Here is a 27,315-nt window from a genome sequence, read left to right on the forward strand (position 1 = left end):
TCCCCTTTTTCTAGTCCCCCCCCCCCCCCCCCAAGGAAAGGAGTTCTACCCTCCGCTTCCACCTATCCTCCATCTCCTCATCATCCCTCTCTCTTACCTCCTCACAGGACTCCAACCAGTACAAGATCTTGCTCCGCTTGGATCTGGAGTGAAGGGATGGAGAATGAGGGGGATGGAGGCAGAGAAGGAGTGGAGACTATCGCCACTGTACCTCTCTGCCCTGGGCTGAAGGAGTGGATGAAGAAGGAGATCCCCCCTTATAATAACAACCTTACTGTTGTACTGTTGTACTTGTCCTTCATACACTAACACTCACACTTGTCTTGCAATGATTTTGAGGATAGCAGCATTTTTGAGAAAAGTTTGTCTTTTTATATATATATACAGTTTGAAGTTTACATACACTTTAGCCAAATACATTTAAACTCCATTTTTCACAATTCCTGACATTTAATCCTCGTAAAAATTCCCTGTCTTATGTTAGTTAGGATCACCACTTTATTTTAAGAATGTGAAATGTCAGAACAATAGTAGAGAGAATGATTTATTTCAGCTTTTATTTCTTTCATCACATTCCCAGTGGGTCAGAAGTTTACATACACTCAATTAGTATTTGGTAGCATTGCCTTTAAATTGTTTAACTTGGGTCAAACGTTTCAGGAAGCCTTCCACAATAAGTTGGTTGAATTTTGGCCCATTCCTCCTGACAGAGCTGGTGTAACAGAGTCAGGTTTGTAGGACTTTTTGCTTGCACATGCTTTTTCAGTTTTGCCCACAAAGTTTCTATGGGATTGAGGTCAGGGATTTGTTTTTAACCTTCATTTAACTAGGCAAGTCAGTTAAGAACAAATTCTTATCTTCGATGACAGCCTAGGAACAGTGGGTTCGTTTACTAGTCCAACACTCTAACCACTAAGGTACCTGCCGCTCCTTTGTGAAGGTAACGCCAATACATTGACTTTGGTGTCCTTAAGCCATTTTGCCACAACTTTAGAAGTATGCTTGGGGCCATTGTCCATTTGGAAGACCCATTTGTGACCAAGCATGAGATGTTGCTTCAATAATTCCACATAATTTTCCTCCTCATGGTGCCATCTATTTTGTGAAGTGCACAAGTGCACCAGTCCCTCCTGCAGCAAAGCACCCCCACAACATGATGCTGCCACCCCCGTGCTTCACAGTTGGAATGGTGTTCTTCGGCTTGCAAGCTTCCCCCTTTTTCCTCCAAACATAAAGATGGTCATAATGGCCAAACAGTTCTATTTTTGTTTCATCAGACCAGAGGACATTTCTCCAAAAAGTACGATATTTGTCCCCATGTGCAGTTGAAAACCGTAGTCTGGCTTTTTTATGGCGGTTTGGAGCAGTGGCTTCTTCCTTGCTGAGCGGCCTTTCAGGTTATGTTGATATAGAAGTCGTTTTACTGTGGATATACAGTGCCTTGCGAAAGTATTCGGCCCCCTTGAACTTTGCGACCTTTTGCCACATTTCAGGCTTCAAACATAAAGATATAAAACTGTATTTTTTTGTGAAGAATCAACAACAAGTGGGACACAATCATGAAGTGGAACGACATTTATTGGATATTTCTAACTTTTTTAACAAATCAAAAACTGAAAAATTGGGCGTGCAAAATTATTCAGCCCCTTTACTTTCAGTGCAGCAAACTCTCTCCAGAAGTTCAGTGAGGATCTCTGAATGATCCAATGTTGACCTAAATGACTAATGATGATAAATACAATCCACCTGTGTGTAACCAAGACCTGGCCGTCCCTCTAAACTTTCAGCTCATACAAGGAGAAGACTGATCAGAGCTGCAGCCAAGAGGCCCATGATCACTCTGGATGAACTGCAGAGATCTACAGCTGAGGTGGGAGACTCTGTCCATAGGACAACAATCAGTCGTATATTGCACAAATCTGGCCTTTATGGAAGAGTGGCAAGAAGAAAGCCATTTCTTAAAGATATCCATAAAAAGTGTTGTTTAAAGTTTGCCACAAGCCACCTGTGAGACACACCAAACATGTGGAAGAAGGTGCTCTGGTCAGATGAAACCAAAGTTTAACTTTTTGGCAACAATGCAAAACGTTATGTTTGGCGTAAAAGCAACACAGCTGAACACACCATCCCCACTGTCAAACATGGTGGTGGCAGCATCATGGTTTGGGCCTGCTTTTCTTCAGCAGGGACAGGGAAGATGGTTCAAATTGATGGGAAGATGGATGGAGCCAAATACAGGACCATTCTGGAAGAAAACCTGATGGAATCTGCAAAAGACCTGAGACTGGGACGGAGATTTGTCTTCCAACAAGACAATGATCCAAAACATAAAGCAAAATCTACAATGGAATGGTTCAAAAATAAACATATCCAGGTGTTAGAATGGCCAAGTCAAAGTCCAGACCTGAATCCAATCGAGAATCTGTGGAAAGAACTGAAAACTGCTGTTCACAAATGCTCTCCATCCAACCTCACTGAGCTCGAGCTGTTTTGCAAGGAGGAATGGGAAAAAATTTCAGTCTCTCGATGTGCAAAACTGATAGAGACATACCCCAAGCGATTTACAGCTGTAATCGCAGCAAAAGGTGGCGCTACAAAGTATTAACTTAAGGGTGCTGAATAATTTTGCACGCCCAATTTTTCAGTTTTTGATTTGTTAAAAACGTTTGAAATATCCAATAAATGTCGTTCCACTTCATGATTGTGTCCCACTTGTTGTTGATTCTTCACAAAAAAATACAGTTTTATATTTTTATGTTTGAAGCCTGAAATGTGGCAAAAGGTCGCAAAGTTCAAGGGGGCCGAATACTTTCGCAAGGCACTGTATATATTTTTGAGCGTATTCCCCCTCCCCCATGTTTCTCACCAAATTAGGTCCTTTGGTGCATCTCTGCAACTCCTCAATCAACTCAGGAGAGGCGAAGGTTGAGTCATACGTCCTCTGAAACATGACCTGCCTGCCCGCTTACTTTTTATCACACTTCTCGCTTGACCCGGATGTCAACTGCACCAATGTTTAGAAGTAAACACCGTTAGACTGTCGACCAGAGTCAGTTTTCAGGCGCCTGGCCCTGTCACAAGTAGTCACTAGAGCACAATGAGTCAAGGAAAGTCATACCTTCCGAACCCTTCCCTGGGTTTGCGCTGTCCTATGGGGATCCCGGTTACAGCTGATTGTGACACAATCTAGTTTCAAACCTTAGCACTATTGTGCATTTGACCACTGAGCCACCCAGGAATGTTTACTTCTAATGACTCATTTGTTGTGGTTTTACCTACCTTATTTGAATGCATTGACTGGCTTTGTTTACACAGGCAGTCCAATATTGATATTTTTTCCAATAATTGGTCTTTTGACAAGTAACAGATCTTTTCACATCTATTTCACTGCTGAGCTGATTGCTCAAAAGATCAATTAGTGGAAAAAATATCAGAATTGGGCTGCCTCTATGAATGCAGCCATTGTCACTCTGGATAAGAGCATCTGCTAAATGATGTAGATGGTGAAGCTGGGAAACTGTGACATAATGAACGGATTGTTGCGGACAATGACAACTACTTTTCCAGTTTTCCTTTCAGTCAAGGGGACGTGATTGAGAATGCATTCAGATTGTCCTCTCCCATATTTGTTCTAATAGTTAATACTTAAGCTAAAAACACACACTATATCATAAACAGAACATCTTAGCTTGTCTATGTCTGCAGACTTCATTAATCAATTACAAAGCATCCTGTCGATTATTCATACTGAACAATAATATAAAGGCAACATGTAACATGTAACATGTAAAGTGTCCCATGTTTCATGAGCTGAAATAAAAGATCCCAGAAATTTTCCAGATGCAAAAAGAAACTGATTAATAAACAGTATGGTCATTACACAGGTGGACCTTGTGCTGGGGAAAATAAAAGGCCACTCTAAAATGTTCAGTTTTGTCACACAACACAATGCCAAGTTTTGAGGGTGCATACAATTGGCATGCTGATTGCAGGAATGTCCAACAAAGCTGTTTCCAGAGAATGAAATGTTAATTTCTCTACCATAAGCTGCTGCGGGGTATTTCTTATTTGTAATAAAGCCCTTATGTGGTGAAAAACCCATTCTGATTGGCTGGGCCTGGCTCCCCAGTGGGTGGGCCTGGCTCACAAGTAGGTGGGCCCTCCCAGTCCAACCCATGGCTGTGCCCCTACCCAGTCATGTGAAATGCATAGATTAGGGACTAATTAATTCATTTAAATTGACTGATTTCCTTCTGTGAACTGTAACTCAGTAAAATCTTTGAAATTGTTGCATGTTGCGTTTATATTTTTGTTCAGTGTATATATATAGTTTTATGAAAGAAGTGTCCTTGCTGCTGTCTCTAATGATAGTGTGACTGATGTGTTCTAACTGATTAAATCAATGTTGTTTCCCTTTAGTTATACCCTGTGAGTCACAGAGAAACATTTATTAAGACTTTTCTTATATTTTTAACCACAAGTCATGGAAACGCACCTTTTTCCACATGTGTAGACTCTGGTGAAGTGCTGGAGAAAATGAATATGAGGTTGAAAAGTGGCAGAATTGCCCTTAAATGTGACCTGGACCAGAACCCAGTATGACCCAGTATAGATTATTATTACACTGGATCTTTTATTGCCCTGTCTCTCTCTAACATTTAGATAACCATTCTGGTCCTGTGGTGCTGTGTGGCTCAGTTGGTAGAGCATGCTGTTTGCAATGGTAATTTTAGCATGTAAATCCTGGTGGGGTAAACTCACATTTTTTTATTTATTTTATGCATGCCAGCAAAGCCAATGTACAACACAACACTAATCAATACATGAATTGCACCATAACAGTGACAAACGGTGCCCACAAACTGTTAGGGCCTACATCTTTTCAACACCATGGAGTGAATCCTTACCACTACTATGCCTGGCTATCAGCGAAACAGTTCAATTAGCCTTATTTACTGCCTTTTTTTAAAACAAAGCTGATATGGCTGACTTGCTAAAACAAATTTTGTAGACTACTGACAATTGAGATGTTCCAACTATGCCAAAAGGGAGCCCTGAGCAGATAAGAGGCAATTTGTAAATGATCGAGCTTAGACGGACGTAGTCAATATAACAATTTGTTCAGCACTTTTGAAATGTACAACGAAATAATTCAGAACCTGGGCAGTTCTTACAGTAATCTCCCTATCCACCAAGTCAGAACCATTTGATAAATAAAGGGGGCATATAAGCAGACAAAGAAAGCTCTTATAACATTCAATGATGACATTTCACTAAAACAGGCTATGGGCTACATGTGTACTAGCAAGTCAAAACAGTCAGCGAAATTAAGAGGGGAAAATAGACAAAATGATTAGGCTGAAGAACATGGGTGTCACACAAGTCTTCACTTTGGCTCCCCCTCCTGTCCAACTCAGGTGTTCTGCGTCACCGGCATTTAAATCTGCTGCCGAACCTACTGCTGGCAAACACCCCACACTCATCAACCCGGACTTGTCTCGTCATCATTACACACAACTGGTTCCAATGCTCACTCATTCACTGTATATATACTCCCTCTGCCATTTGACTTTGTCGTTCATTGTAAATGTTACTTGTTTTCTTGAGAGGAATCTCTCCTACTATTTCCTGAGTACTTAAATGTTGCACTTTGCGTCCGCCCTGTGCCTTTTTGTTCATGAAGATATATTTTGAGCACAACAGTGTTTGGGTTTCATCCAGCTTTGATCTATGGTGCTTAACTTTTTATGGCTGCAGGGGCAGTATTGAGTAGCTTGGATGAAAGGTGCCCATATCAAACGGCCTGCTCCTCAGTCACAGTTGCTAATATTTGCATATTAGTATTAGTATTGGATAGAAAACACTCTAAAGTTTCTAAAACTGTTTGAATTATGTCTGTGAGTATAACAGAACTCATATAGCAGGCAAAAACCTGAGAAATTCCACTTCCTGTTTTTTTTCTGGAGGTGGCAGATTTTCAACCAAGGTCTCATTGCAATTACAGCGGGATATGGATATATGGACCATATCGAGATATGGACCATAGTCTTGGGCCACTTAAGTGGCGCCTTCGGAGCGGAAACCCTCGCCGCCGACCTCGTACTGGGGACCCTAACAGCGGACCCGGAATAGACGGGAGACTCTGGCAGCACCGTAGTGAAGGGCGACTCCAGCAGCTCCTGACTGACGGGCGGCTCTGGCAGCTCAGGACAGACGGGCGGCTTTGGCAGTCCCGGACATGGCCTGGAGAGAGGAGACGGAGAGACAGCCTGGTGCGTGGGGCTGCCACAGGACCACCAGGCTGGGGAGACCTACAGGAGGACTGGTGCGTGGAGGAGGCACCGGATGGACCGGGCTGTGGGGGAGCACTGGAGCTCTGGTGCGCAGCCTTGGCACCACTCCTCCAGGTTGAATGACCACTTTAGCCCGGACCATCCAGAGTGCAGGCACAGGTTGAACCAAGCTGTGGGTGAGCACTGGAGATCTGGTGCATACTACTCGCACCTCTCCCTTAGGCTCAATGCCCACATTCACCCGGCACGGGTGGAGCGTAGGCATAGGACGCACTGCACCCTCCCAGCGCCCCGGAAACACAGCACGCAGAGCCGGCGCAGGATACCCTGGGCCGAAACGGCGTACCGGAGACCAGACATGCTGAGCCGGCACAACACGCCCTGGCTGGATGCCCACTCTCGCATGGCACTTGCGGGGGGCTGGCCTATAGCGCTCTGGGCTATGAGCATGTACCGGCGACACCGTGCGCTCCCCCGCATAACACGGTGCCTGACCAGTACAACGCTGCCTCAGGTCTCCAACCTGACTCCGCCACACTCCCCATGTGCCCCTCCCCCCAAATAATTTGGGGCTGCCTCTCGTGCCTGTCGCGCTGCCGTGCTACTTCCTCATATCACCGCCGCTCAGCTTTTGCTGCCTCCAGTTCTTCCTTGGGGCGGAGATATTCCCCAGCCTGTGCCCAGGGTCCCTTGCCCTCCAAAATCTCCTCCCAATTCCAGGAGTCCAGACCCTCTGCTCCAGGTTACCACGCTGCTTGGTCCTTTTTTGGTGGGTGATTCTGTAACTGTTTTCATCAGGTGAAGGAGAAGAGGACCAAGGTGCAGCGTGGTAAGTGTTCATTTTAATAAACAAAATAAACTGAACATTGAAATTACAAAAATAATGAAGAGGGAAAACGAAACAGTTCTGTAAGGAATACGCACAAAACAGAAAATAATCACCCACAACCAAAATGGGGAAAACAGGCTACCTAAGTATGATTCTCAATCAGACAACGATCAACAGCTGCCTCTGATTGAGAACCATACCAGGCCAAACACAGAAATACAACAAAGGGAAAAAAACAGCAGAATACCACCCTTAGGCACCATCTGGAGGAAGTCCAGAATGGTCACGCTCTACAGCGTGACTACCAATCCAAGCAACCGGAGCCCTGTACTCACAGGAGTAAAGAAGATAGGTTTCAGACCTTGCCTCCCTCATGTGTCCTGCAGTCTTCTCCTTTTTGTCCATCCGGCACTGAGTAATATTGTGCCTCTTTGCTAACAACAACAAGGCTTGGCTTCTCCTCTTGGCCTTTCGGCCCCAATCTCTCCACAGGATGAAGCCAACCCTCTCCTCCCGCTTGGAGCGGAATACCTTGACAAACTCACCAATAATTTCCCCACCTTTGACCCCGTTCCAGGTCAGCCACACGATACTGAGACGTTCCTAGCTGACATAGAGAACGCGTTGGATGGCTACCCGAACGCTAAGGGTTCTGACATTGGTTACCTGTTGAAGCGAACGTCGAATAGACAAGTGACAAGGTTAATTCGTCTTCAACAGCAACACGTGCTAAATGACTACGCTAAACTTGCCACAGCTTTGAAATTAGAATTCAGTGGTTCTGCGACTCACAAACACCATAGCTCACTGGCTAACACCGTCAAACAAGCTCGGAACTAACACCCACAAGCTTACTATCATAGGCTTCGTTCAGCTTACTTTGGCCTACTCACTGAAACAGGCATGGAAGACCTGTTACCTTTTAAACAAATGTTCCTGTCGAATATGTATCCTACCTTCATTACCTACTTGGGCCCTGCCGCCCACGTTGGCTTGCCTATCTTACAACTCAGAGAGCTTGCAAGCACAGCTTTTGATCAAAAGTTCACAACGCTAAGAGCCCTGACCACTCGGTTTTGAAGTTTGACCAGGAACACTCACTCCAGTTAGAGGTTGCATTATCAGGTATTGGAGCGTTGAGAGATGACGCACAACAACAGTTTCTATCACGAAACCATGATTCCAATAACCTCCACGGTCGAAATAACTACGTAAATAAAGTACGTCTTCATCAAAACGACTACCGCTATAATCGACCTGTTCGCTACGTTCCTGCACCCAACCCACAAAAAGTGTCAGAGCACAAGGGTAACAAAGGGTTGAAGGACGATCAAAACATAGACCAATGTTCTCCAGAAGTTCCACTACGTGAAGAACTAAAGCGAGAACAATTTGAGGAAAGGGTAAAATATAAGTCACAAGAACTAGACGAGGAATTACCAGACACCAGGTCCGCAGGAATTAACACCCATAGCAAGGACATTAAAATTCAAATTTCTCCCGCTCTCATTCAAGACCCTATCCAGGGCTCGCTTGATCAAGAAATAAGCTCCCGGGCTTTGTCTATAGACTCTGATACAAAGGTTGCGAAGAAAAAAGTCAAACGTTTCGTTAAAGTCAAGCCCACTCAAAATCTGAAAAATCAATCTGGTTCCACCTTGAACAGAAATCGCACATCACTTCGTTGCGAACGACCACTCCAGTTTGTGGGGAATATGTCCACTAACCACGAATCTAAACGGCCATACCTGGAAACAGTCCTGGAGGACTGCTTAACTTGTCATGCGCTAATTGATTAATTCGGGTGCGTCAATATCACTCATCTCTCAAACATTGTTAGATGATCTCAAAGGGGCTTTGAAGCCAACTAAACGTTGGTTAAAAGTGGAACAATGCGACACTACACTTCGAGGGATCACTCAGACTACCTCGTCTCTCACATATTTATTTTTATTTTTATTTTTTATTTCACCTTTATGTAGGCTAGTTGAGAACAAGTTCTCATTTACAACTGCAACCTGGCCAAGATAAAGCATAGCAGTGTGAACAGACAACAACACAGAGTTACACATGGAGTAAACAATAAACAAGTCAATAACACAGTAGAAAAAAAAGGTAGGCGAATAATTACAATTTAGCAGATTAACACTGGAGTGATAAATTATCAGATGGTCATGTGCAGGAAGATATACTGGTGTGCAAAAGAGCAGAAAAGTAAATGAATAAAAGCAGTATGGGGATGAGGTAGGTAAATTGGGTGGGCTATTTACCGATAGACTATGTACAGCTGCAGCTATCGGTTAGCTGCTACATTGAGAGTCATGCTGAAACTGCACTTCAAGGACGTATCGCTCGTTCACCCTGTGTATGTTACCAGCCTCGAAACTGTAACCCTGCTACTTGGAGCAGACTTGATGGATCGGTAACTCCCATTGATGGATTGGAAAACCAACCAGGCATGGTCACAGGCCACCGTGCCTCCTCCACTGACCACACTGTCTTCCCCTAATGCTAGCTGCAACGCAATCATTCATGAGGGGTATCTCTCGAAAGCACCCCTTGGGAAAAATACATTTAGAAACCTCTTGGGGCAGAATCCGATCCAAGTAGATAGATCCAAGTAGATGTTACGACATTTATATGTTTAATACGTTTTTGGTTAATATATGATTCCATATGTGTTATTTTATTGTTTTGATGTCTTCACTATTTTTCTACAATTTAGAAAATAGTAAGAATAAAGAAAACCCCTTGAATGAGTAGGTGTGTCTTTTGACTGGTATATATAAAATAAGTGTCATTTTTATTTACAATTCCCTTATTCAAACGGATTACTCATTTACCTAGCTCTTATCAATAGCTCTTATCAAGTTGTAAATTGCATTGTTATTTAAAGACCCCATTGTTCCCCTCTAATCAATAAATAAGCATTTTTAAAGGCAAATATCTTTTGTATCATTCTACCATCAGTGATTTAAAGGTATTATTGGATACGTTAATGTTTTAATTGGATGTATTATTTATGTTTTAGTTAGTTGTGTTTGTTAATGTGGGTGACCATCTTAGTTAGTTGCAAAAATCCTACAGCAACCTTCCCCTCAATATGACTCAGCTCAGTGGCTCTGTTGCCACAGTCTAAAACAGTTTGGCTCATGCTCTCTCTCAACATAGCCACATGTATCTGCGATAAAACAGTGATATAGGTATAATAGCATCAGCCTATATTCATAAATACCAATATTAGACTTTAACAGCATCTCCAACAGGTGCACTGTGTATGTTTGGCAAGCTTTTAACCCCAATGAACTCTGTCACAAACGTAGGGTTAATTGCAGTTAAGGTTGTTCTTTACATGCCTGTTGTAAGGCTGCTTAATTGTCATGTTACTTGTGAATTGCCATAAAATACTCCTCTTGGCTCAGAGTCTGGATTCAGGAATTCCATTGTTACAGCAGACAGATGACCACAAGTGGTGACACACACAGACACACACACACTCACAGAGGCAGCAGACATACAAGTGACAGGGTATGCGGCATGCCTTAACCTGCCCTGCCCCAGTACTTAAACTCTGCTTCTACAAAACACAGGCTAGCCTTATCCATACATTCTGTCCTGCCAAGTTACCAGCACGTGGAAAATTAGGTTGGGTTGTATTTCGAGTAGATTATCCCTTTAACTGATTTATCTATCGCCACCAACTGTCATCCTCTGTCTTGCTCAACAACAACAAAAAATAACATGGAAGTGTATCACAGTCATGGGTGTCTGAAAGTTGAATGTGTACTCATCAAGATGTATGTACTTGACCATTTAAGATCAAATATTTAATTCACTTTCTTCTGTAAAGCCAAATATACTTTTTTTAGTTATACAGACATTTAGATGTATTTCTCTTTTGAAGAACAGAAAATAGTAACACAAAAGTTATGAGACTGGTAACTTGCCATTTGTTATCATTGACAAAAATAAATTGTCATGAACATTTGGCAAAAACAATGTGACATCACTGCATATTCGGGTGTGTTCAAAGCAGTTTACTAAACCACAAGCACTCCATTTTCTGACCTACCAGCAGTTTCAGCCAGTCTTTGAGGAGGAAGTGGCCAGTTACTTTTACATGAATCACACACACTTAGAAAAAACACTAAAACACACAGTATAAATACAGTCTTGGCTCCTGGACGCCACCAAGACAAGACAAGATGGAAATCACAGATTTACTGCTCCTTGTGGTGGTTGCTCAGTCATTTGCTATGCCTCTATCATCACTGGAGGAGACTAAAAAGTGGCTATTAGCCGAGGTAAGAAAACTTAAGCTGTGGGTCTGATGTCCTTTTGTTTATCGATGTCTGTTTGGTTCCCTGAATATTTATCTTTTTATTATTGATTTAACAGTTATCCCTATACTCTAAGTAAGGATGAATGCAATCATTTATAGTATAAACAAAAGTATCATTGTTTTATTTAAACAAAATTGTTAATTAGACAATGCCAGAAGATGTTGAAATACTATAACCTCTCAAATTGAACACTTTTAAACTGTTTCATTTGTGAATTTGCTCCTTACATTGCCACTTGTTTTTATTACATCCATTCCATATGACTATGCTTAAACAGCTACATATCATGAAGCTGTTAACTTATGCTATTGCTTTCCTCTTCAGAAATACCTCCGCAGGTTCTACAACCTTCGAGCTGGACTTCAGGGAACAAAGACCGACAGGTCTTCAGACGCCATGCAGGCTAAGATCAGGGAGATGCAGTCCTTCTTCAACCTCCAGGTGACGGGGAGCCTGGACGCTAACACCCAGGAGCTGATGAGCATGGCCAGGTGTGGTGTCCCTGACGTGGGGGAATACAACCACTTCCCCCGACACCTCAAATGGCAGAACACCATTGTGACCTTCAGGTGAGGCTTCTCAAACACTCTGAGTGATATAGTGTCTCATAACCCTAATTGGTTAATTATTTATGGTATTGGTGTAATAATGTTAATGTAATCCACATACACCACATGACCTTGGATTCAATGGATATTATCATCTCTCATTTCTTTAAATAAAACTTGTCAAGTCTCTTTTGAATTAAGATATGGTTCCTCTCATTGAATGGTCATTCAGAGTAGTGAATTATACTCCTGATCTGAAGAAGGCTGATGTGGACAGAGCTATCCGTAACGCCTTCAGCATCTGGGCTGACGTCACTCCTCTGACCTTCAAGAAACTGCATGAGGGGAAGGCTGACATCATGATTTTATTTGGGACCAAAGGTAGACCCATTTCTTTATTCTGGCCTACAAGTTGATACATTTTTCTCAGTAAGACTATACATACATAATATTTGGAGAATATCTTGATTAGTTTGATCATTGTACTGTAGTTTTGTTAAACATTCAGTGATCCTTGTTTAGAGTTGTGCAAGACCTCGTCATAGAAGAAATTAACTGAATGCTGGCATGCTGGGAACACTTACTGAAACCATCCTCAAACATCATTTTCTCCCTGCCCTTTCCTTGTCTTTAGAACATGGAGACTTCAACCCCTTCGACGGCCCTGACGGTCTCTTAGCCCATGCCTATGCCCCTGGCAGAGACATTGGAGGAGACACACACTTTGATGAAGATGAACATTGGTCAAAAGACGGTAAATATTTTGTCCATTTATGTGGGGATCAGGTAAATGTATGACATGACAAAAACATATTGCCTCCCCTGTAGCCTACAACCTTTTCCTGGTGGCCACCCATGAGTTTGGCCATTCCCTTGGCTTGTCCCATTCTACTGATCCTGGGGCTCTGATGTACCCAGTCTACTCCTATAGCCAGGGTAACCCACTGTCTGAAGATGATATCACCGGCATTCAAGCTCTTCATGGTCAGTGTTCCAGTTATTAACCCAAACAGAAACAGAAGTAGACAGAAAATGAAATAATGAATATAATTCCATACACTTGTGTCATATTGTAAAATGTTCATTATGTCGTTCAATCCTATAGGCCCGAACCCCAGGCACAGGAAAGTGAAGCCGAAGCCAGATGCCCCAAACAAATGTGACCCCATGTTGAGTTTTGATGCTGTTACTGAGCTCAGAGGAGAAACAATCATCTTCAAAGACAGGTAGGGAGTGTGACCATTCGTGAAAAAAACATTTCTGCAAAAACTATTAGCTTATAATGGACAAAATGAATGTGTGTTGATGTATTCTATTTGATGGCAGGTTTTACTAGCGTCTCCATCCCGAGTTTGCAGAGCCTGAGCAAACCCTGATCAAATCCACCTGGCCCTTCCTCCCCAACAAAGTGGATGCTGCCTATGAGTACCCTGAGAAAGACATGGTCTTCATATTCAGTGGTGAATTACATGCTGGCAACACTGTTCTGACATAGTCCTCTGTCATCATGAATATACAACTACAATTCTGCTTTGCTCATTTATGTCATGTATACGGTAGATATCTAATAAAGTTGATGTCGGTATAGAGGCATAGGTTAATTTTGTTGACAAATTTTCATATTTTTCCAGGTATTAGAATGTGGGCTCTGAATGGCTATAACCTGGTGGAGGGCTACCCCAAATACATCTTTAAACTGGGACTCCCCAAGACCGTGCGGACGGTGGATGCTGCTGTGTACATCCCAGTCACCGGCAAGACACTGTTGTTCTCTGAGGAAGATTACTGGAGGTAGGACAGTAGGGTCTAGTCTGGACTGGTCTGGCATGGGTCTAGTCTGGTCTGGACTGGTCTGGCATGGGTCTAGTCTGGTCTGGACTGGACTGGTCTGGTCTAGCCTGGTCTGGACTGGTCTGGCATGGGTCTAGTCTGGTCTGGACTGGTCTGGCATGGGTCTAGTCTGGTCTGGACTGGTCTGGCATGGGTTTAGTCTGGTCTGGACTGGTCTGGACTGGTCTGGTCTAGTCTGGTCTGGACTGGTCTGGCATGGGTCTAGTCTGGTCTGGACTGGTCTGGCATGGGTCTAGTCTGGTCTGGACTGGTCTGGCATGGGTCTAGTCTGGTCTGGACTGGTCTGGACTGGTCTGGTCTAGTCTGGTCTGGACTGGTCTGGCATGGGTCTAGTCTGGTCTGGACTGGTCTGGCATGGGTCTAGTCTGGTCTGGACTGGTCTGGCATGGGTCTAGTCTGGTCTGGACTGGTCTGGTCTTGTCTGGTCTGGTCTAGCCTGGTCTGGTCTGGTTGAGAGATCTTATCTGCAAACATAACTGTTCATTACAGGTTATAGTCTTGGTTGTGTTTTATTGACAGTTATAATGAGAAAACTAACACAATGGACAGCGGCTTCCCAAGATCCATTGAGATGGATTTCTCTGGAATGGCAGAGGAGGTGGATGCTGCTGTATATCAATATGGTATATCAATATCATACATTGTAATATTGTTTTTATTATGACGTTTCCATTGCATTTGCTTTGAATATATAATAAATAGCTCTAACATATTCACCCTTGTTTCTCCTTGCAGGATATTTGCATTTCTTCCATGAACACACACAGTTTGAATACAGCTACAGTGCAAGGAAGGTCATTCAGATTGTTAGGACAAACTCCTTTCTCAACTGCTGATCCACTGGTGGAGAACTACTGCTATGTTATGGGAAACGTAGCCCATAGGTCATTTGTGCTGGACACCTGCTTGTCATTGTTATTTCTAACTCATCTCAAAGGATGCTGGAAAACGTTATGTAAAATGGATGGCTTATGCATCGAACTAATGCAGAAACCATTATACAGGGTCTTGATTTATGGTGGCACAATATTCACATCACTTGTTGTAATATTGAAATAGAAATCACTCTGTTATACTGAATACTGTAATTGCATCTCTCTCTAGATAGAAATGGTACTTGGGGAGGTTACAGTAATATTGATTCCAGCAAATTAAATTGGATTGTTGTGTTTCAGATCCACCAAAAGGTGGCAGTCAAGGAAACAAAATCTTGAGTATGAGCTAATGTATTTTATAGACTGAATGTTTTTACTACTTAATTTAATGACACATTTTCATGAATAAAATAATGAGTACAAATGGTATTGTATGAGTTTTTTTTATTTGCAAACATTGTAAGATTTATGCGTAGGCCTACATCATGCTCAAAATAAGAGTTTTCTGTAACAAGACAAAATACAGCTGTTGCTGTTTCCCAGTTTGGAAAAAAATGGTGAGATAGGTGGGAAGCGATGGTCAATTTGGTAAGAGATGGAGGGAAATGGAGACAGGGATGGGAAGAGATGGGGATTTTTGGGACACATGCTACCACAGAGTCTGTTGGTCTTGGATCATCTAAGGTCATTGTGTTCAGGAAGTCAACAAGATATATAGAGCAGACCACATAAAAGACTGCTTACAAATCACAAGTACACACAAACCACCTACACAGCACCAGCCACAGCTGCCAAAGTGCTACAAAAGAGTCCCTCTTTGTCATCAATACTGTAACAGGGATGACTTGGCAGCTTAATTAGCATAGCTCTGCCATTCTGGTGTATGTTATGAATTTCTGTGCCCTTCCTGTTTGTTTTTACATGGATAGATCCCTGTATTGTCATAGGCCAGACAGTAGTTCTATGTTTACACCACAAGAGGGCAGTACGTCAGCACGGTTTATGTGAGCTCAGTCTAAATGGTGGTTTACTGTGAGCTCAGTCTGAATCAAAGGAGGCAGGTGGGAGGAGTTATAGGAGGACGGGCTCATTCCAGCCATTACAATGAGCCTGTCCTCCTATAACTCCTCCCACCAGCCTCCTCTGCTCTGAATGGTGGTTTACGGTGAGCTCAGTCTGAATGGTGGTTTAACATGTGAGTAACATGTGTAACTAATTAAATGCTGTGATTCTTACAAGACAAGCTCTGTGTTGAGACCCACATTCTATGCCTCTTACCTCAACTATGGGAATATTGACAACCCTATCAGTGCCATACTTTAGCAGCCTATGTTGCTCAACTGTTGTAGTTACTTCTGTCAAGCCATCCATAGCCTACACCTATAGTAAAAAGTATAATATCAAGTCTATTGATACAAATATATATGTTAGAGTGAGCAAAGAGAGATTCAATCGAGTAGGTATATTCTTAGTACATGTTGTTGAGCTGAACTGATCAGAAGGGATTCTTTACATAATGGGTATCTGTGATGCATCAGTGAATCACCATGAGGCTTCTGAGTCCCAGACAGGCTCCAAGACTTGAAACAAAAATAGTAATGAAGCTCATGGGCTTAAAAAGCTTAATCTTTGAGCTCGACCATGTGGATGCAATTACAGAGAAGGCCCCTTGTCTTCTCATTTCCTCGTTAGCTGCGTCATTGATTTCTCTGAGACAGGCGCTGTTGTTGGCCGGTGGAACGTCCCTCTGCGGAGTCATTCCAGGTCTCATAACCATAGCTCAGAAGATATAGGAAAACATCCACAAGGCCTCAACATGATACAAAACTAATCTGGTCATGTTTCATAATGTTGCCCTCCTGATTCTGACTGATATCGGCCATTTACTGTCTGTCAGTGAACCCAATGTACTGTGGAATTGGAAATGTAACATGTAGCGCAATAACACAATGAAACTCCTAAAGAAAATTACTTTAAAATGCTAATGAGAGAATGAGTTGTGTTAAGAAAACACTTCAGGCAGAGTTACGACCAAGCAACGACTAGGGTTAACTGCATGAAGGTGCTCTATTGTGTCTTGCTGGAAGTAACTCCAGTCTTGGCACCTCTGATGGAAACCAGATGCGAGGAAACGAGAGAGAGAGAGGCCATGCAATCTCAGGATATGTCCCTTTTCCTCCCATCTCAGACCACCACTACTGAGAGTGTCACAAGCCCTTCAAAGTTCAACACACTCCCTTCCAAACAGCACGGTTAGTGGATCTGATTATTTTGAGAGTGAATACGCTTCAGGCCTGCTGGATTAGATAGGGTTTGGAAAGAGGGTATGGCTAAGTGTGAGGAATTCCTATATGACAAAACAACTTAAACACATAATAACATAACTCTCTTGTGTAATCAGTTTGTCTGAACTATTAAATCACCCCCTCTTAACATACAGGGCATGTTTTGTTCATGTTTCTGTCTTTTATGTAGTTAAATGTTTTGTATGTACCAATCTCAGGAAATAAAATATACTGAACAAAAACTATACATTTGAAATGTAAAGTGTTGGTCCCATGTTTCATGAGCTGAAATAAAAGATCCCCAAATGTTTCCATACGCACAAAAAGTATATTTCTCTCAAAAGATGTGCACAAATTTGTTTCCATCCCTTTTAGTGAGCATTTCTCCTCTGCCAAGATAATCCATCCACCTGACAGGTGTGGCATATCAAAAAACTGATTAATCAGCATAATCATTAAACAGGTGCACCTTGTGCTGGGGACAATAAAAGGCCACTTTAAAATGTGCAGTTTTTTCACACAACACAATGCCACAGATGTGTCAAGTGTTGAGGGAGTGTGCAATTGGCATGGTGACTGCAGGAATGTCCCCCAGAGCTGTTGCGATAGAATTGAATGTTAATTTCTGTACCATAAGCCGTTTTAGAGAATTTGGCAGTACGTCCAACTGGCCTCACAACCACAGACCACCTCTACATCCGTCTTTTTCTCCTGTGGGATCATCTGAGACCAGTCATCCAGAAATCTGATGAAACTGAGGAGTATTCCTCTCTGTAATAAAGCCCTTTTGTGCTGAAAAACAAATTTTGATTGGCTGGGCCTGGCTTCCCAGTTGGTGGGACTGGCTCCTAAGTGGGTGCGCCCCTGCCCAGTCATGTGAAATCCATAGATTAGGGCCTAATTTATTTATTTCAATTGGCTGATTTCTTTATATGAACAGGAAAATTGTTGAAATTATTGCATGCTGCATTTATATTTTTGTTCAGTATAGATTTGAATAAAGATGGCTGGATTAGAAGTACGAACATTTATGCACTCATTACTTTAAATTGCTCTGGATAAGAGCATCTGATGGATTACACAAATGTAAATGTGAATGTAAATTGAATGAGATTATAATTTGATGTATTCTCCAATACACATACCTAATGGTGTACTGCATAAAATGCCATTCTAAAAATGATTCTTTCACACATAGTTCATTCTAATATGATGCTGACAGAGCCAATAGCTATCTTTCCCATCAGGCCCAGCCCAGCCAGCTGGACAGGTCATGGTCTCTGAGTCAGAGGAAAAGTTGGAGGGAAATTCTAACCACAATTTGAAACGCTGTCCCTGAGTAAGACCCATGGAGAAGTGCCAGAAAAGAGACATTGTGAGTACATTACAATTCTTTCCCAAAAACAGGGCTTTGACTTTTGACTTGAACTGAAGAGGGTGTTACAGATGTCTCAGTCACAGAGGCAAAGCGGATTACTTTATAACATTAGCATTATCAGTTCTGCTTTGTCAAGCACAAATACATTATTTTTTGATCACAGGCAGCAATGAGTCACTTGTGTAACAAACTCAGAGAGTCATGATGTCATGCCCTGGCCATAGAGAGGCTTTTATTCTCTATTTTGGTTAGGCCAGGGTGTAACTAGGGTGGGCATTCTAGTTTCTTTATTTCTATGTTTCCTGTTTCTATGTTTTGGCCGGGTATGCTTCTCAATCAGGGACAGTTATCTATCGTTGTCTCTGATTGGGAATCATATTTAGGCAGCCTATTTTTCCACCTTAGTTGTGAGTAGTTGACTTTGTTAGTGGCCTGTAGTGGGAAATCTGAGGTTTGTAGGTTTTCAAGTCTTTGCCTATCCAATATAGGGTGCAACGTTTGGTCTGATTGCACTTCCTAAGGCTTCCACGAGATGTCAACAGTCTTTAGAACCTTGTTTCAGGCTTCTACTGTGCAGGGAGAGAGAATAAGAGCTGATTGAGTAAGAGGTCTGGCAGAGTGCCATGAGCTCAGTCTCACACGCGCCAGTGAGAGGTAGCTGCGTTCCATTGCATTTCTAAAGACAAAGGAATTCTCCGGTTGGAATATTATTGAAGATTTCTGTTAATCCCACACTCTGCCTGAGTGGAGCAGAAGGGACCCGCCTCAGACCCGCCAGGGAGCGTCAGTGGACAAACATGCCATTCCAAACAATACAATTGAGGGTGAGACTGACTTTCCTTAGGTACAACCAAAGTGCACATTAAAATATAGATATTGTCCTAGTGACAGAATGTTGGTGGTCAATGTGTCATGCACAATGGAGAAGAAGAGTACAGTGCCTTGCAAAAGTATCCACCCCCTTGGCGGTTTTCCTATTTTGTTGCATTACAACCTGTAATTTAAATGAATATTTATTTGGATTTCATGTAATGAACATACACAATATAGTCCAAATTGTTGAGGTGAAATTAAAATAAAAATGTAACTGAAAAGTGGTGAGTGCATATGTATTCACCGCTTTGCTATGAAGCCCCCATATACAATCTAGTGCAACCAATTACCTTCAGAAGTCATAATACAAGTCCACCTGTGTGCAATCTAAGTATCATACGATCTCAGTATATATACACCTGTTCTGAAAGTCCCCAGAGTCTGCAACACCACTAAGCAAGGGGCACCACCAAGCAAGCGGCACTATGAAGACCAAGGAGCTCTCCAAACAGGTCAGGGACAAAGTTGTGGAAAAGTACAGTTCAGGGTGGGGTTATAAAAAAATATCTGAAACTTTGAACATCCCACGGAGCACCATTAAATCAATTATAAAAAAATTGAAAGAATATGGCACCACAACAAATCTGCCAAGAGAGGGCCGCCCACCAAACCTCACGGACCAGGCAAGGAGGGCATTAATCAGAGAGGCAACAAAGAGACCAAAGATAACCCTGAAGGAGCTGCAAAGATCCACAGCGGAGATTGGAGTATTTGTCCATAGGACCACTTTAAGCCGTACACTCCACAGAGCTGGGCTTTAATGAAGAGTGGCCAGAAAAAAAGCCATCGCTTAATTAAAGAAAAAAAGAAGCAAACACGTTAGGTGTTCGCCAAAAGCATGTGGGAGACTCCCCAAACATGTGGAAGAAGGTACTCTGGTCAGACGAGACTAAAATTGAGCTTTTTGGCCATTAAGGAAAACATTATGTCTTGCTCAAACCCAACAACTCTCATCACCCCGAGAACAGCATCCCCACACTGAAGCATGGTGGTGGCAGCATCATGCTGTGGGGATGTTTTTCATCGGCAGGGACTGGGAAACTGGTCAGAATGGAAAGAATGATGGATGGCACTAAATACAGGGAAATTCTTGAGGGAAACCTGTTTGTAGACTTCCAGAGATTTGAGACTGGGACGGAGGTTCACCTTCCAGCAGGACAATGACCCTAAGCATACTGCTAAAGCAACACTCAAGTGATTTAAGGGGAACTATTTAAATGTCTTGGAATGGCTTAGTCAAAGCCCAGACCTCATTCCAATTGAGAATCTGTGGTATGACTTAAAGATTGCTGTACACCAGAATGGGCAGAAATCTCCATGGCAAGATGTGGCAAGCTTATAGAGACATACCCCAAGAGACTTGCGGCTGTAATTGCTGCAAAATGTGGCTCTACAAAGTATTGACTTTGGGGGGGGGGGGGGGGGGGGTGAATAGTTATGCACCCTCAAGTTTTCTGTTTTTTTGTGTGTAATTTCTTTTTTTTTTCACCAGAAAAAATATTTTGCATCTTCAAAGTGGTAGACATGTTGTGTAAATGATACAACCCCCCCAAAAATCAATTTCAATTCCTGTTTATAAGGCAACAAAAGAGGAAAAATGCCAAGGGGGTTGAATACTTTTGAAGCCACTGTATTGGGCTATTTAAAAAAATATATATACTAATTTCACCTTTATTTAACCAGTTAGGCCAGTTGAGTACAAGTTCTCATTTATAACTGCAACTTGGCCAAGATAAAGCAAAGCTGTGCGACAAAAAACAACAACACAGAGTTACACGTGGGATAAACAAAAGTACAGTCAATAAACACCGACATGTCCTAACCGACTTGCCAAAACTATAGTTTGTTAATTTTAACAAAGAATTAGTGGAGTGGTTGAAAAATTGACAGTTGAAGTCGGAAGTTAACATACACTTAGGTTGCAGTCATTGAAACTCATTTTTCAACCACTCCACAAATGTTTTGTTAACAAACTGTAGTTTTGGCAAGTCGGTTAGGACATCTACTTTGTGCATGACACAAAGCCACTCCTTGGGCTACAATACCTATTTTGCCAATTGGCCTGGACCCCTTTTATTGCCGATACAGAGCCCCACCACTCCTTCACGACTGGACTCCCGACGTAATCCGCCCGAGGGGTTTTTTCAACTGGCTCCCACGTCGCGACGTCCCCTGAATGCCTATCTGCTAGCCTGCTAGCCGAGGACCGGTAGCTGTCTAGACCACACAGGACTGTTACCTGAATAATTTTTGGGGGGTACTATACCTATTTTGCCAATAGAAGCCTCCTCCCTAAGTTTGTTTTATTCACTGCTTTAGCACACTCTGCCAACCCAGATGTCCTAGCTATGACTGAATCCTGGCTTAGGAAGAACACCAAAAACCGTGAAATGTCCATCCCTAACTATAACATTTTCTGACAAGACAAAACTGCCAAAGGGGGCGGAGTTGCAATCTACAGCAGAGATAGCCTGCGGAGTTCTGGCTTACTATCCAGGTCTGTGCCCAAACATATTGAGCTTCTACTTTTAAAAATCCACCTTTCCAGAAACAAGTCTCTCTTTGTTGCAACTTGCTATAGACCACCTTCTGCCCCCAGCTGTGCCCTGGACACCATATGTGAATTGATTGCCCCCCATCTATCTTCAGAGTTTGTGCTGTTAGGTGACCTAAACTGGGACATGCTTAACACCCCGGCCATCCTACAATCTAAGCTTGATGCCCTAAATCTCACACACATTATGAATGAACCTACCAGGTACAACCCCAAATCTGTAAAGAAGGGGCACCCTCAAAGATATCATCCTAACCAACCTGCCCTCCAATACACCTCTGCTGTCTTCAACCAGGATCTCAGCGATCACTGCCTCATTGCCTGCGTCCGTAATGGGTCAGCGGTCAAACGACCTCCACTCATCACTGTCAAACGCTGCCTAAAACACTAAAACATGAGCAGGTCTTTCTAACAGACCTGGCACAGGTATCCTGGAAGGATATTGACCTCATTCCGACAGTAGAGGATGCCTGGTCATTCTTTAAAAGTGCTTTCCTCACCATCTTAAATAAGCATGCACCTGACTGCCCTTGACCAGCACAAAAACATCCTGTGACGTACCTCACTAGCATCGAATAGCCTCCGCGATATGCAACTTTTCAGGGAAGTTAGGAACCAATATACACAGGCCGTTAGGAAAGCAAAGGCTAGCTTTTTCAAACAGAAATTTGAATCCTGTAGCACAAACTCCAAAAAGTTCTGGGACATTGTAAAATCCATGGAGAATAAGAGCACCTCCTCCCAGCTGCCCACTCCACTGAGGCTAGGAAACAGTGTCACCACCGATAAATCCATGATATTTGAGAATTTGAATGAGCATTTGTCTACGGCTGGCCTTGCTTTCCACCTGGCTACCCCTACCCCGGTCAACAGCCCTGCACCCCCCACAGCAACTTGCCCAAGCATCCCCCATTTCTCCTTCACCCAATTCCAGATAGCTGATGTTCTGAAAGAGCTGCAAAATCTGGACAATTCCCTACAAATCAGCCGGGCTAGACAATCTGGACACTCTCTTTCTAAAATTATCCGCCAAAATTGTTGCAACACCTATTACTACCCTGTTTAACTTCTCTTTCATATTGTCTGAGATCCCCAAAGTTTGGAAAGCTGCCGCGGTCATCCCCATCTTCAAAGGGGGAGACCCCCAATACTTATATTGCTAAAGACCTATATCTATCCTACCCTGCCTTTCTAAGGTCTTCGAAAGCCAAGTTAACAAACGGATCACCGACCATTTCAAATCCCACCATACCTTCTCCGCTATGCAATTTGGATTCCGAGCTGGTCATGGGTGCACCTCAGCCACGCTCAAGGTCCTAAACGATATCATAACCGCCATAGATAAGAGACAATACCGTGCAGCTGTATTCATCGACATGGCCAAGGCTTACGACTCACCACATAAGCTTTGGCCATGGCCAATCACCACATAATTATTCGCAGACTCAACAGCCTTGGTTTCTCAAATGAGTGCCTCGCCTGGTTCTCCAACTACTTCTCTGATAGAGTTCAGTGTGTCAAATCGGAGGGCCTGTTGTCCAGACCTCTGGCAGTCTCTATGGGGGTTCCACAGGGTTCAATTCTCGGGCCGACTCTTTTCTCTGTATAATGATGTCACTCTTGCTGCTGGTGATTCTCTGATCCACCTCTACGCAAACGACACCATTTGTATACTTTTGGCCCTTCTTTGGACACTGTGTTAACAAACCTCCAGACGAGCTTCAATGCCTTACAGCTCTCCTTCCATGGCCTCCAACTGCTCTTAAATGCAAGTAAAACTAAATGCATGCTCTTTAACCGATCGCTGCCCACACCTGCCCGCCCGTCCAGCATCACTACTCTGGACGGTTCTGTCTTAGAATATGTGGACACGACAAATACCTAGGTGTCTGGTTAGACTGTAAACTATCCTCCCAGACTCACATTAAGCTTTTCCAATCCAAAATTTAAATCTGGAATCGGCTTGTGCTGCTATGGTGCTGCTATGGTGACCAGTGAGCTGAGGTAAGGCGGAACTTTACCTAGAAAAGACGTATAGATGACCTGGAGCCAGTGGGTCTGGCGACGAATATGTAGCGAGGACCAGCCAACGAGGTATATGCGGCCGGAGGAGATGGCCACCGTTTTACGGTCTATTGTGCTATTATGTGTTTTTTTCACAATATTTGTAAATTATTTTGTTTCTGCAACCGTATCTTACGGCAGAAAAGAGCTTCTACATATCAGGACAGCGATCACTCACCTCGGATTAGACAAAGATTTTTTCAACAAAAACAACAGCAGCAAGCAGGACTCACACGATATTCTCCAAACACCCCACAGGGCAGACATCCCATTTATTCGCAAAAGGAAGCAACGCAGAGGAAGAAGAGCAGTACGCCTCGTCCGGACCCGCAGAAGGCAACTAGGAAAGCTGCCGTTACCGTCTATATTACTCGCCAACGTGCAATCATTGGACAATTAACTAGACGAGGTACGATCACGAATATCCTACCAACTGGACATCAAAAACTGTAATATTCTATGTTTCACGGAATCGTGGCTGAATGAAGACATGGATATTCAGCTGGTGGGATAAACGCTGCACCAGCAGGATAAAACAGCACACTCCGGTAAGACGAGGGGGGGCGGTCTGTGCATATTTGTAAACAACAGCTGGTGCATGAAATCTAATGAAGTCTCCAGATTTTGATCGCCTGAAGTAGAGTATATTATGATAAATTGCAGGCCACACTACTTGCCTAGAGAGTTCTCAGCTATACTTTTCGTGGCTATTTATTTACCACCACAGACAGATGCCGGCACTAAGACCACACTCAGCCAGCAGTATAAGGAAATAGGCAAACAGGAAACCACTCTCCCAGAGGTGGCGCTCCTAGTGGCCGGAGACTTTAATGCAGGGAAACTTAAGTCAGTTCTACCAAATCTCTATCAACATGTTAAATGTGCAACCAGAGGGAAAAAAATCTACATCACCTGCACTCCACACACAGAGATGCATACAGAGCTCTCCCTCGCCCTACATTTGGTTAATCCGACCACAACTCTATCCTCCTGATTCCTGCTTACAAGCAAAAATTAAAGCAGGAAGCACCAGTGACTCGGTCTACAAAAAAATGGTCAGATGAAGCAGATGCTAAACTACAGGACTGTTTTGCTATCACAGACTGGAACATGTTCCGGGATTCTTCCGATGACATTGAGGAATACACCACATCAGTCACTGGCTTTATCAATAAGTGCATTGAGGACGGCGTACCCACAGGAACTGTACGTACATGCCCCAACCAGAAGCCATGGATTACAGGCAACATTCGCACTGAGCTAAAGGGTAGAGCTGCCGCTTTCGAGGTGCGGGACTCTAACCCGGAAGCTTACAAGAAATCCCGCTATGCCCTGCGACGAACCACCAAACAGGCAAAGCGCCAATACAGTGCAAAGATTGAATCATAATACACCGGCTCTGACGCTCGTCGGATGTGGCAGGGCTTGCAAACTATTACAGACTACAAAGGGAAGCACAGCTGCAAGCTGCCCAGTGACACAAGCCTACCAGATGAGCTAAATCACTTCTATGCTCGCTTCGAGGCAAGCAACATTGAGGCATGCATGAGAGCATCAGCTGTTCCGTTCGACTGTGCCGAAGTGAGTAAGACCTTTACAGGTCAACATTCACAAGGCTGCGGGAACAGATGGATTACCAGGACGTGTGCTCCGGGCATGTGCTGATCAACTGGCAGGTGTCTGACATTTTCAACATGTCCCTGATTGAGTCTGTAATACCAACATGTTTCAAGCAGACCACCATAGTCCCTGTGCTCAAGAACACAAAGGCAACCTGCCTAAATGACTACAGCCCTGTGCTAATCACGTCCGTAGCTATGAAGTGCTTTGAAAGGCTGGTAATGGCTCACTTCAACACCATTTTCCCAGAAACCCTAGACCCACCCCAATTTGCATACCACCCAAACAGATAATGCAATCTCTATTGCACTCCACACTGCCATTTCCCACCTGGACAAAAGGAACATCTACTGTATGTGAGAATGCTATGCATTGACTACAGCTCAGCATTCAACACCATAGTACCCTCAAAGCTCATTACTAAGCTAAGGAACCTGGGACTAAACACCTCCCTCTGCAACTGGATCATGGACTTCCTGATGGGCCGCCCCCAGATGATGAGGGTAGGTAGCAACACATCTGCTACGCTGATCCTCAACACTGGAGCTCCCCAGGGGTGCGTGCTCAGTCCCCTCCTGTACTCCCGGTTCACCCACAACTGCATGGCCAGGCACGACTCCAACACCATCATTAAGTTTGCTGATGACACAACAGTGGTAGGCCTGATCACCGACAACGACGAGACAGCCTATAGGTAGGAGGTCAGAGACCTGGCCGGGTGGTGCCAGAATAACAACCTATCCCTCAACGTAACCAAGACTAAGGAGATTATTGTCGACTACATGAAAAGGAGGACCGAGCACACCCCCATTCTCATCGACGGGGCTGTAGTGGAGCAGGTTGAGAGCTTCAAGTTCCTTGGTGTCCACATCAACAACAAACTAGAATGGTCCAAACACACCAGACAGTCGAGAAGAGGGCACGACAAAGCCTAGAAACTAAAAAGATTTGGCATGGGTCCTGAGATCCTCAAAAGGTTCTACAGCTGCAACATCGAGAGCATCCTGACTGGTTGCATCACTGCCTGGTACGGCAATTGCTCGGCCTCCGACTGCAAGGCACTTCAGAGGGTAGTGTGTACGGCCCAGTGGGGCATTGCTGCCTGCCATCCAGGACCTCTACACCAGGCAGTGTCAGAGGAAGGCCCTGAACATTTTCAAAGACCCCAGCCACCCCAGTCATAGACTGTTATCTCTACTACCGCATGGCAAGCGGTACCGGAGTGCCAAGTCTAGGACAAAAAGGCTTCTCAACAGTTTTTACCCCCACGCCATAAGACTCCTGAACAGGTAATCAAATGGTTATGGTTAATGCTACTCTCTGTTCCTCATATATGCATAGTCACTTTAACCATACCCACATGTACTGTACATACTACCTCAATAAGCCTGACTAACCGGTGTCTGTATATAGCCTTGCTACTCTTATTTTCAAATGTATTTTTACTGTTATTTTATTTCTTTACTTTATTTACTTTACCCTACACACACACACACACATACTTTTTTTTCTCCACACTATTGGTTAGTAAGTAAGCATTTCGCTGTAAAGTGAAATACCTGTTGTATTCGGCGCACGTGACAAATAAACTTTGAAAACGGATGGCACTGTGATAGACTGCATCCAGTTTGCTGAGTAGAGTGTTGGAGGCTATTTTGTAAATGACATCGCCGAAGTCGAGGATCGGTAGGATAGTCAGTTTTAAGAGGGTATGATTGGCAGCGTGAGTGAAAGAGGCTTTGTTGCGAAATAGGAAGCCGATTCTAGATTTAATTTTGGATGGGAGATGCTTAATATGAGTC

General features: G+C 43.4%; 1 pseudogene across 1 annotated transcript; it reads left to right on the plus strand.

The window, feature by feature from the left end:
• Positions 1 to 11,230: 11,230 nt before the first annotated feature.
• Positions 11,231 to 14,821, plus strand: LOC110503376 (collagenase 3-like; annotated as a pseudogene). The gene is made up of 10 exons (XR_016491398.1): positions 11,231 to 11,426; positions 11,790 to 12,034; positions 12,246 to 12,394; positions 12,648 to 12,767; positions 12,842 to 12,997; positions 13,119 to 13,239; positions 13,340 to 13,473; positions 13,645 to 13,804; positions 14,384 to 14,487; positions 14,600 to 14,821. The product of XR_016491398.1 is annotated as a collagenase 3-like (transcript).
• The last annotated feature ends 12,494 nt before the right edge of the window (positions 14,822 to 27,315 follow it).

Source organism: Oncorhynchus mykiss, chromosome 24, assembly GCF_057628025.1.
Source record: "Oncorhynchus mykiss isolate SJ-2025 chromosome 24, ASM5762802v1, whole genome shotgun sequence".
In the NCBI taxonomy this organism is placed as follows: Eukaryota; Metazoa; Chordata; class Actinopteri; order Salmoniformes; family Salmonidae; genus Oncorhynchus; species Oncorhynchus mykiss.